Below are 12,398 nucleotides of genomic sequence, written 5' to 3'. Positions count from 1 at the left end.
GTGACTCAAAACCATCATTTATAAGTTAACATCACTAAAAAGCATGACTTCCCTGCAGGCTAGGATTGTCTAATGTAGGAATATGTGAGTATCTAATAGTTTATTGCATGAAAATTGTATTCTCTTGGAACTCATAAAATTAGAAAATTCCATGATAGTGCTATTAAAGCCTTTGCTGTTTTTCAGCAATATTTTGACACATTTGTATTACCAGTGCCTGATGGGGAAGATTTGATAGGTTATGTCTGCACCTTCATATTTTGCAGACTGAGGACATTCTTCTTTAATTTAAGTGATGATATTTGCATACAGCTGCTATTATCATATTCTGCTTTACGGTAAATTAAATGTATTATCTGTCTTTGGTCACTATAGACTCGTTATCTCATCTTTATAAATTCCTACATGTGAAGCATTGCTTAAAAAAAATTCATTCTGTGAAGTGGTTCCTTCCATTTTTGAAGTAGCGCTCGTATAGAATTTCACAAAATAGTAGTTATTGTTATTAGAGTGGCTCCTCTAGTGTATCAGGCTTTGGCTACAGTCTTTTTTGTCTTTAGTGGAGAAAGAATGTAAATCTGTCACAGTTTTTGTTAGAGTTGCAACTAAATGGCAGGAGGTGGTGGAATCGAATTGTTGTCAGATCAGATCAATTCAACTGTCTTTGGAGATTAATAGTCAATCATTAAAGAAACTATTTTCCAGATCAACAAGGATTTTTCAACAATTTCAAATTGAATTCAGAAGTGTTCCTTCTGGCTGGTTTTGTCACCTAAAACTGGAACTGTCCTGTGAGCTACAGGATATTACTTGTTTAAGGCTTTTATTCTCATAACTATGATTTTCTTCAGTATTTAACTGCCTTTTTCCATTAGCAGTAAAGAAATAAATAACATGACTTGTAAGATTGTGCAGCAATTTTATATATGTGGGGGTTTTTTTTGTTTTTCCCTTGAAACCATTTAGTTCTTAAGAATCCCGTGTTCATATGCAAAACTAACATCTAATCTCATAGTAGATTTTAAGCATCATTTTCCAGAAATCATTCACGAAGTGTGAGGTTTCCACTGAAATGAACAGTGCTTTCTGTGGCTCCATCATGCTAACTATTTCTGAAGTGGTGCAGTAGCAATTTCAAAGTGCAGTGCTGTATTTTAATAGCCAATTGAGATGGCTATAAAAATCCAGCACTATGTATTAAGATCATTACTAAATTGCTTCAGCAATACTTAACTGATGAGGCAGCTTCAGCAGAAAACACTTCATCTTAATGAACTGTGGATGCAGTAGAGCAAAGGCAGCAGCACAGGGAAAGGGATGTGCAGGTAGGCTTGGATGCCAAGTAGCTGGAGATTTTGTTTCAAGAAAAATAAGCTTTGGCAGGTTGCTTTTTGTTTTCAGTGGAGAAAGGAATCTGTCATCTTGTTTGTTACAATTGGAGTTAAATGGTAGAAGAGGGTGCTATGAAATTGTTGTCACGTCAGACTAAATTCAATCAGCTTTAGAGCTATGTAGATCATTGACGTTTCAACTGACAAATTCCTCTGTGCTTGTCCTTTCCGAATTAGGTAGGAATTTTCTATTATTATCCAGTTACCTAGATAGTTTCACCATCTCTGAATAGAAAAAAGAAATATGGTATACCGGTGTTACCTTAGTTTTTAGCATTCTGTCATAAAGTGTTGATCCTTTTGCTGTGGTCAAGGTTAGTTCTGTGACTTCTGCCGAGAATCGAGAGCTGTTAGCATGGCTTACTAGATTCCCCCCATACTTTTCTTGTCACTTTAGTGGGTTTAACTCTGTAACTTTTCTCTGGAAATTTGAGGGGAGAAAGATGTTTATTTTTCTTTGTTCACTTCCTCTACTCATATATAGAGGGCTTTTAATTTCTATGCTTAGCTGTTGGATAAGTAATGGATACATCTCCAGCTTTGGCTCATATGGCGTCCTTCTGGGTGACAATAAAGCAGATCATTTAAAAATTCTGTATTTGATTTATCCAGTCCTTGTGGAAATGCTTCAAAGGAACTTGCTTGCTAAATGGATTTCCCCGTTACACAATGATCTCCAGCACACTGCTGAAAAGTTTCTTGGAACATCTTTTGTCTTGTGCTTGTATGAAAAACTGTGATGTGTGTGCGTTGGGATTCTATTTGACACTGCTTCCTTTTTCTCTATGTAATTTTTAAAAATCCCAAGAACTTGTCTCCACCGCTAAATGCTGCCTTTTTTTTTTTGGGTCACTTTTTTTCCTAACACTATGGTAAGTGTTAGGAAAATTCACAATAGATCTTGGCCAACTTCTTTTTCAATTCTAAAGTTTTCTCTTGACTAAATGTAATACAGTAGGTCTCGTAATTTTATCATTATAGCATACCTTTGTACTCTTTTATTTCTTTAGACTGGAAATTCTGTGTCAGAGAATAGTTTCATCCTTTCCCTCCACATTCCAGATTGCTCTGTAAGAGTTAAAAGGGGAGTTAGAGAAGATCTCTTTCATTATGTTTGCCATAGCTGTTTTCATCAGATCAACATAAGAGAGGAAGGAGATGCAGCAGACAGTGCAGCAGAGTGTTAATTGTCTCATCAGTATCTCCAGATACACAATAAATCAAAAGATGAGAAAGGGCATTGGCATCATTTGCTAAACTACTGTGCTGAGTGTGGAAAGAAGTCCCTGTAGACAGGAGGCCAACATCTTTTTTCCGTTTTCTTAGTGGAGCAGTGAGAATTTCCTAGGGAGTGGCAGTTGTCCTGGCCTTTTTTCACTACCTATATGATCCTTGTTTTAAATTTCTCAGGTAAATTTTAAAGAATTATTCTGCCTGATCTTTCATCACTTTAATAAATAAACAGTTATATGACAGCTATTGTGGAGCCTGTTGTGACATCCTGATGCAACAGAAGATATATTAAGGTTTTAGTCTCCTGTGTGGAATACATTCATTGACACAACATCTGTTGTTTGCACCTGAGTAGTCTGAAAGTCCCCATGTTTCCTTTTTTGGAGAGCTTCATCCTTTTTTGAATATAAAGCCAAATGTGCAAATTAGTCAAGTGAAATTACAGAGCAGTGGTTACATCTTTTATTGTTCAGTTAATTATCTGTGTAGCACGTTCTGTCTTCTTGATAGTTTTTAGATGTCCAGATCTTTCTCAAGAAATCTGTTGTCTAGAAGACAACACACATGAGGAAAATATTGCGTTGCCATGAAAAGCACCTTTAAAAGAATAAATTGTATTTAATTAAATTTTTATAGCTTGGGGAGCTGTAGCTCTTCATTTTTCTTCTTTTCTTGTCTTTTTTTTCTTGTAATCCTAAGCACAGGCAGACAGTCAGCATTTTAAATCTTCTGCAAAAGGCATTACAGATTTTAATCATAGTGAAGACACAAAACTGGGTGAAGCTTTAAAGATTCAAGTGATATTGTAAATTAAATATCACTCTGCAGGCTATTTTAAAACAATATTCTAGATTTTCAATATTTTACTTTCATTTCCACTAGTTGGAGGAAAAAAAAAAAAGGAAAGAGTTACATTAAAGCATCTCTGAACATCTGAAGGGAATAGCTGGCTTAGTCAGTAGCTGGACATCAAAGTGATTAATCGCAAGTAGTCATTCATCTGACTATTTCCAGTACTATATCCTAGTCCTTTCTCTGGGTCTGTCATCCTCATTTTGCTTTCAGTATTCCAAATTCTAGATAAATCTCTAGTTATCTTTAATGAAACAAAAGAAATACTGCACTTGTCAAAAAGAAAGTTCCCTATAGTCTTTTAGCTTTAACTTGCTATTTGTTATTTTAGAACTTTGATCCAAGAGCTTTGAAAAACTGCTTTTCCTTCATCAGTTGAGGGGGAGTTTGTTTAGTTTCTTTAAACACTATATTAGTATTTTTAGAAATGACAGCTATTTTTTAGAGTTTAGGTGGAAGAACTTTTGCTGTTTGACATGAAACACAGTCTGTGCAGGTGACCATACTTTCTAATTGTGCTGTCATAAGATATGAGACCAAGTCCAGGCTCTGGGACTCCAATGCACAGCCCTTCTGGTACTGCATGTGTTGCATCAGAGATGTGCACGAAGGGCAGCTGATTTTTGACATGTAGCAGAGGTTCCTGTATTGCAGACCAAATGAGATCAAGCTTCTTCCAGAAGCAAAGTATAGTCTTGTTGTGCCAAAGGCTTGTGCTCCCTGACACATAGACAGCTGCTCTTTAACTCTTCTTCTTTTGAATGAGCAGTAAACCCATTGATTTATGAGAGAGCATCACTTCTTTTTCTTTGCTTGCAGAGACTCAATTAAGGTTTTTTAATTCAGAGATTCTGCCACTTGGGCCAATGACAAGTTGATATATTTTTCTCAACATAAAACATTTGGTGTGCTTGGTAGATGAAAAGAATTACTGTGACCTCCTCCAGGGCAGATTTTGGCTGTTGTTATGTGAGAAAGGCAAAGAATAGCTTAATGTTTGTATCTTTAGTGGCTAATTTCTGAGAAAAAATTCAACTCTGAAAGCTTGAAAATCTGTGGAGGGAACCTACATGAAACTGTAAACACTAGATAGTATATCCAAAATATTCCTAAAGCATGAAGCTCTATGTTCAAGATGCTGGCTTCTGAATTTTGAGTCGCAATTTATATGAACAAATAAAAAACCTGCTCTTGGATTCCTTAGAAAAAAAAATTGTGCTATCATTATTGGTTAGAAACAGTTGCAAAGCAAGATCCTAGAGCTGTATGAGATGTAAAAAAAGGGTTTAATGATGCAAAAAGTCTTTAGGATATGATAAAAGATATGTTCCATAAGCAAAATGAACAATATCATCAATACATGCTGAATGTGTTTATTTTGGAAAGTGATAGTTGCAAATAAGGACATAACAGAGTTTTCTTTCTTAAAACTGTATTTTGGGTTTTTTTTTGTTTTGTTTTTCTTGTGCAGAAGATTTGTAAGATGTCTTATGAAATTAATAGAAAGACATATTATCCACTTCAACAGAGAGAACAGAAATAAGAAAACATAAAATTACAGTAAATAATTTAGTAAAGTCGTTTATCGTAGGCACATTTACATTTTATGCACTGTAATTGACAAATGAACTGAGTGTAAATGGTAGGCCGGGGGTAAATCTTATCCATAGTCCGTAGATCAGATGTGTCTTAATTTCTAAATTTCTGAAAGTTATTTCTAAATTATACTTTTAAATAACTATTATAGCAAATCAGATCCCCTCTGTATTGCAGCGTTGTAGTTTTAGAGGTATACTTTGTAGTTACAGAGAAACGTTGATATTATAGGTCCTTTCAAGACAAGGTATGAAAAGTACCTGCCTTTTTGCTAGCATCAGTTTTCACAGAAAGGTCATCTCTGATAAGGTTGCTATCACAATTAAAACCATAAACAAAGAGGACAAGACCTCAGCCTCATAAGAAGCAATAGGTCTGGCAGCATTTAAAGAAGTTAGATATTCATACACTCGTGGGTCCTGATGGTCCTGATCACAGACCACCATAATTTGTCTGATGAAATGTGAGTGCTGACGATGGTTGGCTTTGGACACCTGTGTGGAGAAGGTAAGGTGAAAAACTGGAAAGAGTAAGCACAAAACTCATCTTCACTGAAGGAACCAAGGGACTATAAAGACATCAGTTTACTTTCAAAACCCCAGATGAATATTGGAACAAGTAGGAAATCAATTATAAGCATCTAGAAAACGTTTGAAGAGTAACAATTACCAGAAGAGGCCATACTTCTCTTTTGCAACTCTTTTACATTTTTCTTAGATAACTCCATATGCTGGGAGGGTTTAACACTGAAAATGGTCTGAAAAAACAAAGATGTAATTCAACAGGGACAACTGCAAGGTGCTTTCAGCAGAAATAACCACATAATCTGCTAAACATTTAACAGAAAACTGTTGGGAAAAGGATCCTGTAGAAGAATATCTAGATCTTTGTTAGCTGTAACATCTTGTCTGTTATGCATCCTGCTGTGATGAAACATTCAAATACTATATTGGGTTTTATAAATTGAGGTATGGTTTATAAGACACAGGAACATTCCTTTCATCCTTCAGAAGTAAAGCTTTGAGCTTTTCACTTCAAGAACAGTGTATGCCAGTTGGAGGGACTCCAGAGGAAAGCAGTAAAAATGATCATACATTTAGAAAACCTATCCTACTATGAATAAATGAGTGATGTGAAGTCATTTATCTGAAATACCAAAGACTAAGGGGGGGGGGGGGAGGGGAGAGGGGAGCATTTTATGGGCACCTAACAACAATCTTCTTGCCTTGCAGCATGTCTTTGAAGAGTGAGTTTGCTCTTTGTGCTCCTTTGGGAGGGTATGAAACAAAATTTATAGACAAATAATAAGCAAGATTTGTACTGGATTTAGAAGTGAGGATTGCAATGTGATAGATTACCAGGCAGGACATCAGATCTGTAGCATGGGAAATACCAGAGTGTGCCAGACAGCCATTTGTTAGGCCTGATGCAACTATAGTTGGTCCTGCCTCGGATTGAGAAGACAAATGATCCATTGAGTTTCTTCCAGTCCCCAGACTCAGTGGCCATAACATAATTTTCTCATTTCACTGCAGTATGAAGACAAACAGTAGGCATAGGGCTATTTAAAACCTGCACCTGCAGAAATAAAGAGTGTATCTTTCAGACAAAAAAAATCTAAACATTTTCTTTGTCTGTCCTCAGCAGTAATTGAATATTTTTCATTTTCTGTCTATTTTACTTTAATTTTGGCAAGGAAGGATAAAACATTTTGGAAAAGAAACTTCTGCTCATGTGAAGATATTAATGAATATTAGAACAGATAATCTGCAGTCTTAATCTGTATTTCTCTTTTCAAAGTGTTTTCAACTTTTCTGTTGCTCAAGCCAGGATCATGCTCCTTGGGAGCAATTTGATCAGATGGGTGTCTGGTTCTTCACCAAAGGGTGTTATCACTTGTTAATACCCCTTCTAGGTGGAACCCCTCGAGGGACTAATAGCAGAGTCTTGTGTTATACTATATCTCATTAAGACCCCTGATAAAAAATACCAGGAAAACTCTTACTTAAAGAATATCTGTAGTGTAACTCAGGCTTGAATAATCACATTTAAGTATTATATTCTGAGTCTCAATTTTGCTAAACACAAGCTCTTAGAAAATCTTTCATAGTCTGGGACCAGTCTGAAAAAAAAATCTGTATTTCTGTTTCAAATATGGGTTCATATTATCTTTCTATTTATGTATAATAGAGTACAATTCCCTTAGCAAATATTTAGCATAATTTCTGAGAAGTCATAGCATCATATCGAGTTGGAAGAGAGCTTTAAATGTCATCTAGTCCCAACCCTCCTGCAGTGAGTAAGAACATCTTCAACTAGATCAGGTTGTTCAGAGCCCCATTTAATTTGATTGTGAATTTTTCCAGGGATGGGGCATCCACCACCTCTGGGCAACCTGTGTCAGTGTTTCACCATCCGCATCATAAAAATTTTCTTCCTTATGTTTATTTTAAATCTACCCTCTTTTAGTTTAAAACCATTACCCCTTGTCCTGTCACTGCAGGCCCTACTAAAAAGTCTGTCCTCATCTTTCTTAGAAAGGCACAGGTGTCTGATTTTAGCCATTTTACTCTGTGAGAGTCTAGGGTGCTTCTCACCACCAAACAAAACATTTTCATTTCACTTTGTTTCCTAAAGTGCCGTAAGACAGAATTATCAGTAGACTGAACTAAGGGACCAAATTACAGTTTCAGGGTGGCAAAAAGAGTCAAAGGGCAATGACTCATGAATCCATTTTCCGAGTGTCTTCTTATTTCTTCTGTTCAATAAGCACCATCTCTTCTCTTTCTCTGTATCATTTATATACCTGTAAACTTTTAAGATCGGGGCTCTGTAAATTGCCTTACATAAAAAAACAAAATTACTTGTGCATTTGTGCCGTGATTTCTCTGTTTTTTTTAAGAAGGAAATAAGTGAATGCATGACAGATTATTTATGGGCTGATTGCAAATAGATAAGAGGCTACAAGACAAAATTTGATTTCATTTTGTGTTTTCAAGTTTAAACGTAATTGGCAGAGAGCTTTTCAATAAAGCATTTCTGTTCAGCTTTGTAACAGGGATAAGAAGATAAATGTTAAATTCCCCTCGTCAGATGGAAGATGAATAAAAAAAACTGATGAGTCTGTCCCTGACATATATGGTTGTTAAACAGATCCCAAACTGACAGACTACTCCTTCTGTCTCCATTTTATTGGTGACAAATTATTAAATATTTTTCTAGAAGAGTCATTCAACTTAGAAAGCAGTGACCCAGCTGTACTTAAAGATATATCACCTAATGTTATGGAAAGCAAATAGCATGTCTTCCTGAATTGGCATAGTTTTATCCTGTGTCAATTCTGTAGATTTCAAAAATTAATCAGAAAAAATGGCAGGAAAAACAAAGCTTAACATAGTACAAAGACTTAAAAAAATTAACATCAAAAAGTAATAACTTAGGTGGATCTCGGTGTGCACATCTACACGAACAAATGCTTTTCATTTGCATTATTAGGAGGTGAAACTTGTGCTGCTGTCAGTAATTATAGTAATTTGTGCAGAAAATGACATAGGTACTATTTGTTAATGACTGGCAAACTATGATCGACTGTCAGCATAAATTTGGTTCCTACACCTGAAACAGCTGGTGTACTTAGTGCATGGAAAGCGAACCATGTTTCAGGATTTGAGCCCCAGTTAATATATAGTGTAAAAACAATAACATACTCTCTGGTTCTTCTCACTGCAGTCATTCCAGGTTTCTGTAACTGCCTGCCTGTCTCTTGGCATTGCAGAGGAGCCATGGCCTGTTATTTTTTATTTTGCCCAAAAGTTATGTCTGAATTTATATAGAATCAGGAATTAAATAAGGTCAAGTGAAATTTAAGTGTGTAAACATTGAGTGAAAGGGGAAAAACGACTTCAAGATTTTGTGAAATTGTCTGATGAAGTGAGGAGGCAGTCAGGGAAACACAACTCCTCTTGGTTTTACACCAGTGAAATCAAGGTCTACCATGTTCATCCCATTTCCAGATACTTCTCAAAGTGAAAACATTAGAGAGCTGGTTGGTTATCAGTTGCATATTAATGGAAAATGGAATTTTTAACAGGAGATGCAGTTGAAATAAATACATAATAAATAAATAAGAGTATATTTATGATAATGAGAGTAATTGCCTTAAAAATTTGAACGGTGGAGAAAATTTGGACAGTAGAGATAATTTGTGTTCCCCCTGCTTTCAACCTGCATGTGTAACTGTGCTCGCGCTTAGACATTCTCACAATGCACACCAAGGTGGTTGAATTCAATGTTCTGAAACCTCGTGCTTCTCTTGAAAGGGTGAGACTTGATATTTGATTTCTAACCAGGAAAGGTTCATAGCAGCAGTGTATCTTGCAAAGCAAAATTTGAAGAAATATTGAATTGTTAACTTCTCTCTCTTTAGCTTAGGAGAGCAGTTTTATTTTTTTCCTTCCTGCCAGTAGGGCTCATGCTCTGAAGGTGTATTTTTATTGACTTTTGTTCAGGTGCATTACTAGTCTAAATAGACATTTCTGTCCTATTCACTTCAGCTACTTGCTCCTGTCCCTGCATCTTTCCTTCTGGCTACACCCTCCAAATTGAGTTTGCAGAGCAGCAGTGATATAGCCTTGCACTGCTCTCCATAGGAGTCACAGTTCTGTCATAAGGTGCCATGTACAGAACCATGCTGCCAGCAAAGGGGATATGTGAGCCCAATAGCATCCTCATCTGCTGACTCTTACTGCTGCCATCTCTGTAGATGCTGGTCAGTATACACCTGGTCTGTGATTCAGATTAATTTGATTTGGTCTTCATGCCATTTTCAATTTGCCATTTGGCTAGAAAATTTTCATGGCTAATACAAGGCAGGCAGTGGGAAAAGGTGGCCAAAGGCAGGAAGCAGGTCAGAGTTGTCTCTTTTGGCAGTAGTGAGGTTTTAGGTCAGCATATGATAATCTTAAAAATGCACCGTACAGCCTCCCACCTGGCTTTTCACTGCTTATTAGGACAACTGGTTGCTTAGAATCATGGAATAGTACGGGCTGGAAGGGACCTTAAAGATTGTCTAGTTCCAGCACCCCTGACAAGGCCAGGGACACCTTCCTTAGACCAGATTGCTCAAAGCCCCATCCAACCTGACCTTGAACACTTTCTGTGGATGTCTTTATCATCTGTAGTCGTGTATAGTCCAGTTGGCTTTTGCCCAAGTGAATAAAAGAGCAACGGTGAGGATGGGCTTAAAAAAAAAAAAACAAACAACAAAAAAACGAAGAAAGAGAAAAAAAGAATAAAACCCTCAAACTAAACCAACAACCTTTTGCTAAGAAAAATGCTGGTAATGCAGAGAAAAATAGAATGAGAAAAAAAGGGTAGTCTTTAGCAGTCCATTTATATTACATTCAGCAAAACAGTCCACTTATTCTGTGTTTAACAGTATTCCCTGCAAGATATATGTGATCTTGTCACACAGGCAGCCAGCCAGATGATGTCTACCCTAATCAAAAATTCTGATTTTTAATGCCTCTGAATATGAGGACTATTTGTCATTATGGGTGCACCAAAAATATGCAAAAACTTCCTGCATGAAAAGGAAGTCACCATTCATTCACAGCTCCAATCATAGGCATATTCAAACTTGGTGTAGAAATGTGAGAAGGGAAAAGGCATTTAAAAACATCAAATTATAAGAAGTTAATCCTCTTCATAAGTGGCAGATCTTGGATTTTACTGCTTCACAACACTTATCTTCACTTTTTTAAAAACCTAATTTCACTGGTTTTAACTTGAAATGTTTAGACTTTGTTTATCATGCAGCTTTACCTAAAAGAAGCAAACTGCTTGCTGTGATTCTTGGAGTGTCCATATATGTCAAAAATGAAATAATTTTCTCTTTCTTGTACTTACACTAGTAAAATTGTGACAGTGTGATTTAATATGATTTGCAGTGAACTTGAATCTTCATTAGTGCTTTTAAAAGTCAGATTATTGTGAATAATTAGGGAATTCTGTAATCTTTTCAAGTCAAATTTTAAAGTATTCTTGAGAATTCCTTTTGTGCAATTAGGCCACTGCACTGTCTGTGCTTTCTGGGAAATCTATTCCTAATTAATTTGAATTAATGTAAAAATATAGAATTAACACAACTTCTAATGAGGCTCTAAGTGTATTTTTCTAACTTGCTGTTTCCTTTGTTTTCTACTATATCTGAAGAGAATGTGTCTTTAGGGATAAATATATGCAGGGAAAAAATCATAACAGGAAAAACATTTAACTGCAAAACAATAGAAAAAAGGGATTGTTTTCATTTGCTTGTTAGAGAATTTTTTACAAATTCCTTAAAATAGCAGTGTAATTTTACAAGATATGTTTTCAAGGCTTTAATAAAGATTACAGAAAGATTAGCTTTACTATTATGGTAATGTAAACTGATGCTTTATCTACTGTACCTACAACATGATTGTTTTTAAACATGCACTCATTGCCTTGCAGCTGCATTAACATTTGCGTCATAATCTCACTTTTTCATAGTTTGCTTTCTGGCTGGAACTGTAAACAATTTTTTTTAAACCAATGTGTGTAACCCTGTGTCCTGAAAACAGATTACTTTCTTTCATGTTATAGCCCAAAAATTTGGCTGCAATGTTTGATTTTGATGACCAAAAGAATGCTAAAGTAGTTGCAAAGAGTTTAAGTTGTTTATATTTGTCCTGAGGCTAGAGCAGAGTAACTCAGCATCAAAATCCCTGAAATATCTAGAAAATGTTTTTTCATATTCTGGACTCTCTTAAAATTCTTCTGACTTTTGTGGGTCTCAGGCAATGCTGATGAACCCTTTTGTCCAAAGAGAAGATGTAATGTTTTGCACTTCCCTGTCCCCAGCAGAAGAGAAAGCTCAGATAATGCAATGCTGGGCAGGGAGATTTCCAGGATATTTCAGCACAAAGGTGCTTTATAACAGGTATAAGGAGCTGTGGTTGTCAGTGTGGCAGCCAAATTTTAAAATTACATACACTGAAAACCTGCTTAGATATTCAAATAGCCATCACTACATCACCAGATAGCAGCTACCATCACAGTTTATCCTCTGAATTTTATCTGGCTGTCATTTTTCCAAGCCTTCAGTCCATCAGAGAGCTCTTTAGGACAGTATGAATGTACGTATGCACCAGTGTCTCTTGAAGACATTTTAATCTCTGTGAGATCGATATCTTTGTTCTCATCAGGCAAGCATCAAGGACACGCCTCTGCATACAGTTGCACTGGGATTTTCAGCAAGTTTTTGTTACTGTACTGTTTCAAATTTCAGTTACTTTTTTCCTTTTA

The 12,398-nt window shown here is 36.1% G+C and overlaps 1 protein-coding gene across 24 annotated transcripts in view; it reads left to right on the top strand.

The window, feature by feature from the left end:
* The window catches only part of DLG2 (discs large MAGUK scaffold protein 2), a 1,004,454-nt gene that overhangs the window by 694,472 nt on the left and 297,584 nt on the right, over window positions 1-12,398 (top strand). The gene's annotated exons all lie outside the window — the stretch shown is intronic.

Source organism: Manacus candei, unplaced genomic scaffold, assembly GCF_025592945.1.
Source record: "Manacus candei isolate 608988 ecotype Guabito, Panama unplaced genomic scaffold, ASM2559294v1 h1tg000014l, whole genome shotgun sequence".
NCBI classification, from domain to species: domain Eukaryota; kingdom Metazoa; phylum Chordata; class Aves; order Passeriformes; family Pipridae; genus Manacus; species Manacus candei.
This window is presented reverse-complemented; position numbering and strand designations above follow the sequence as displayed.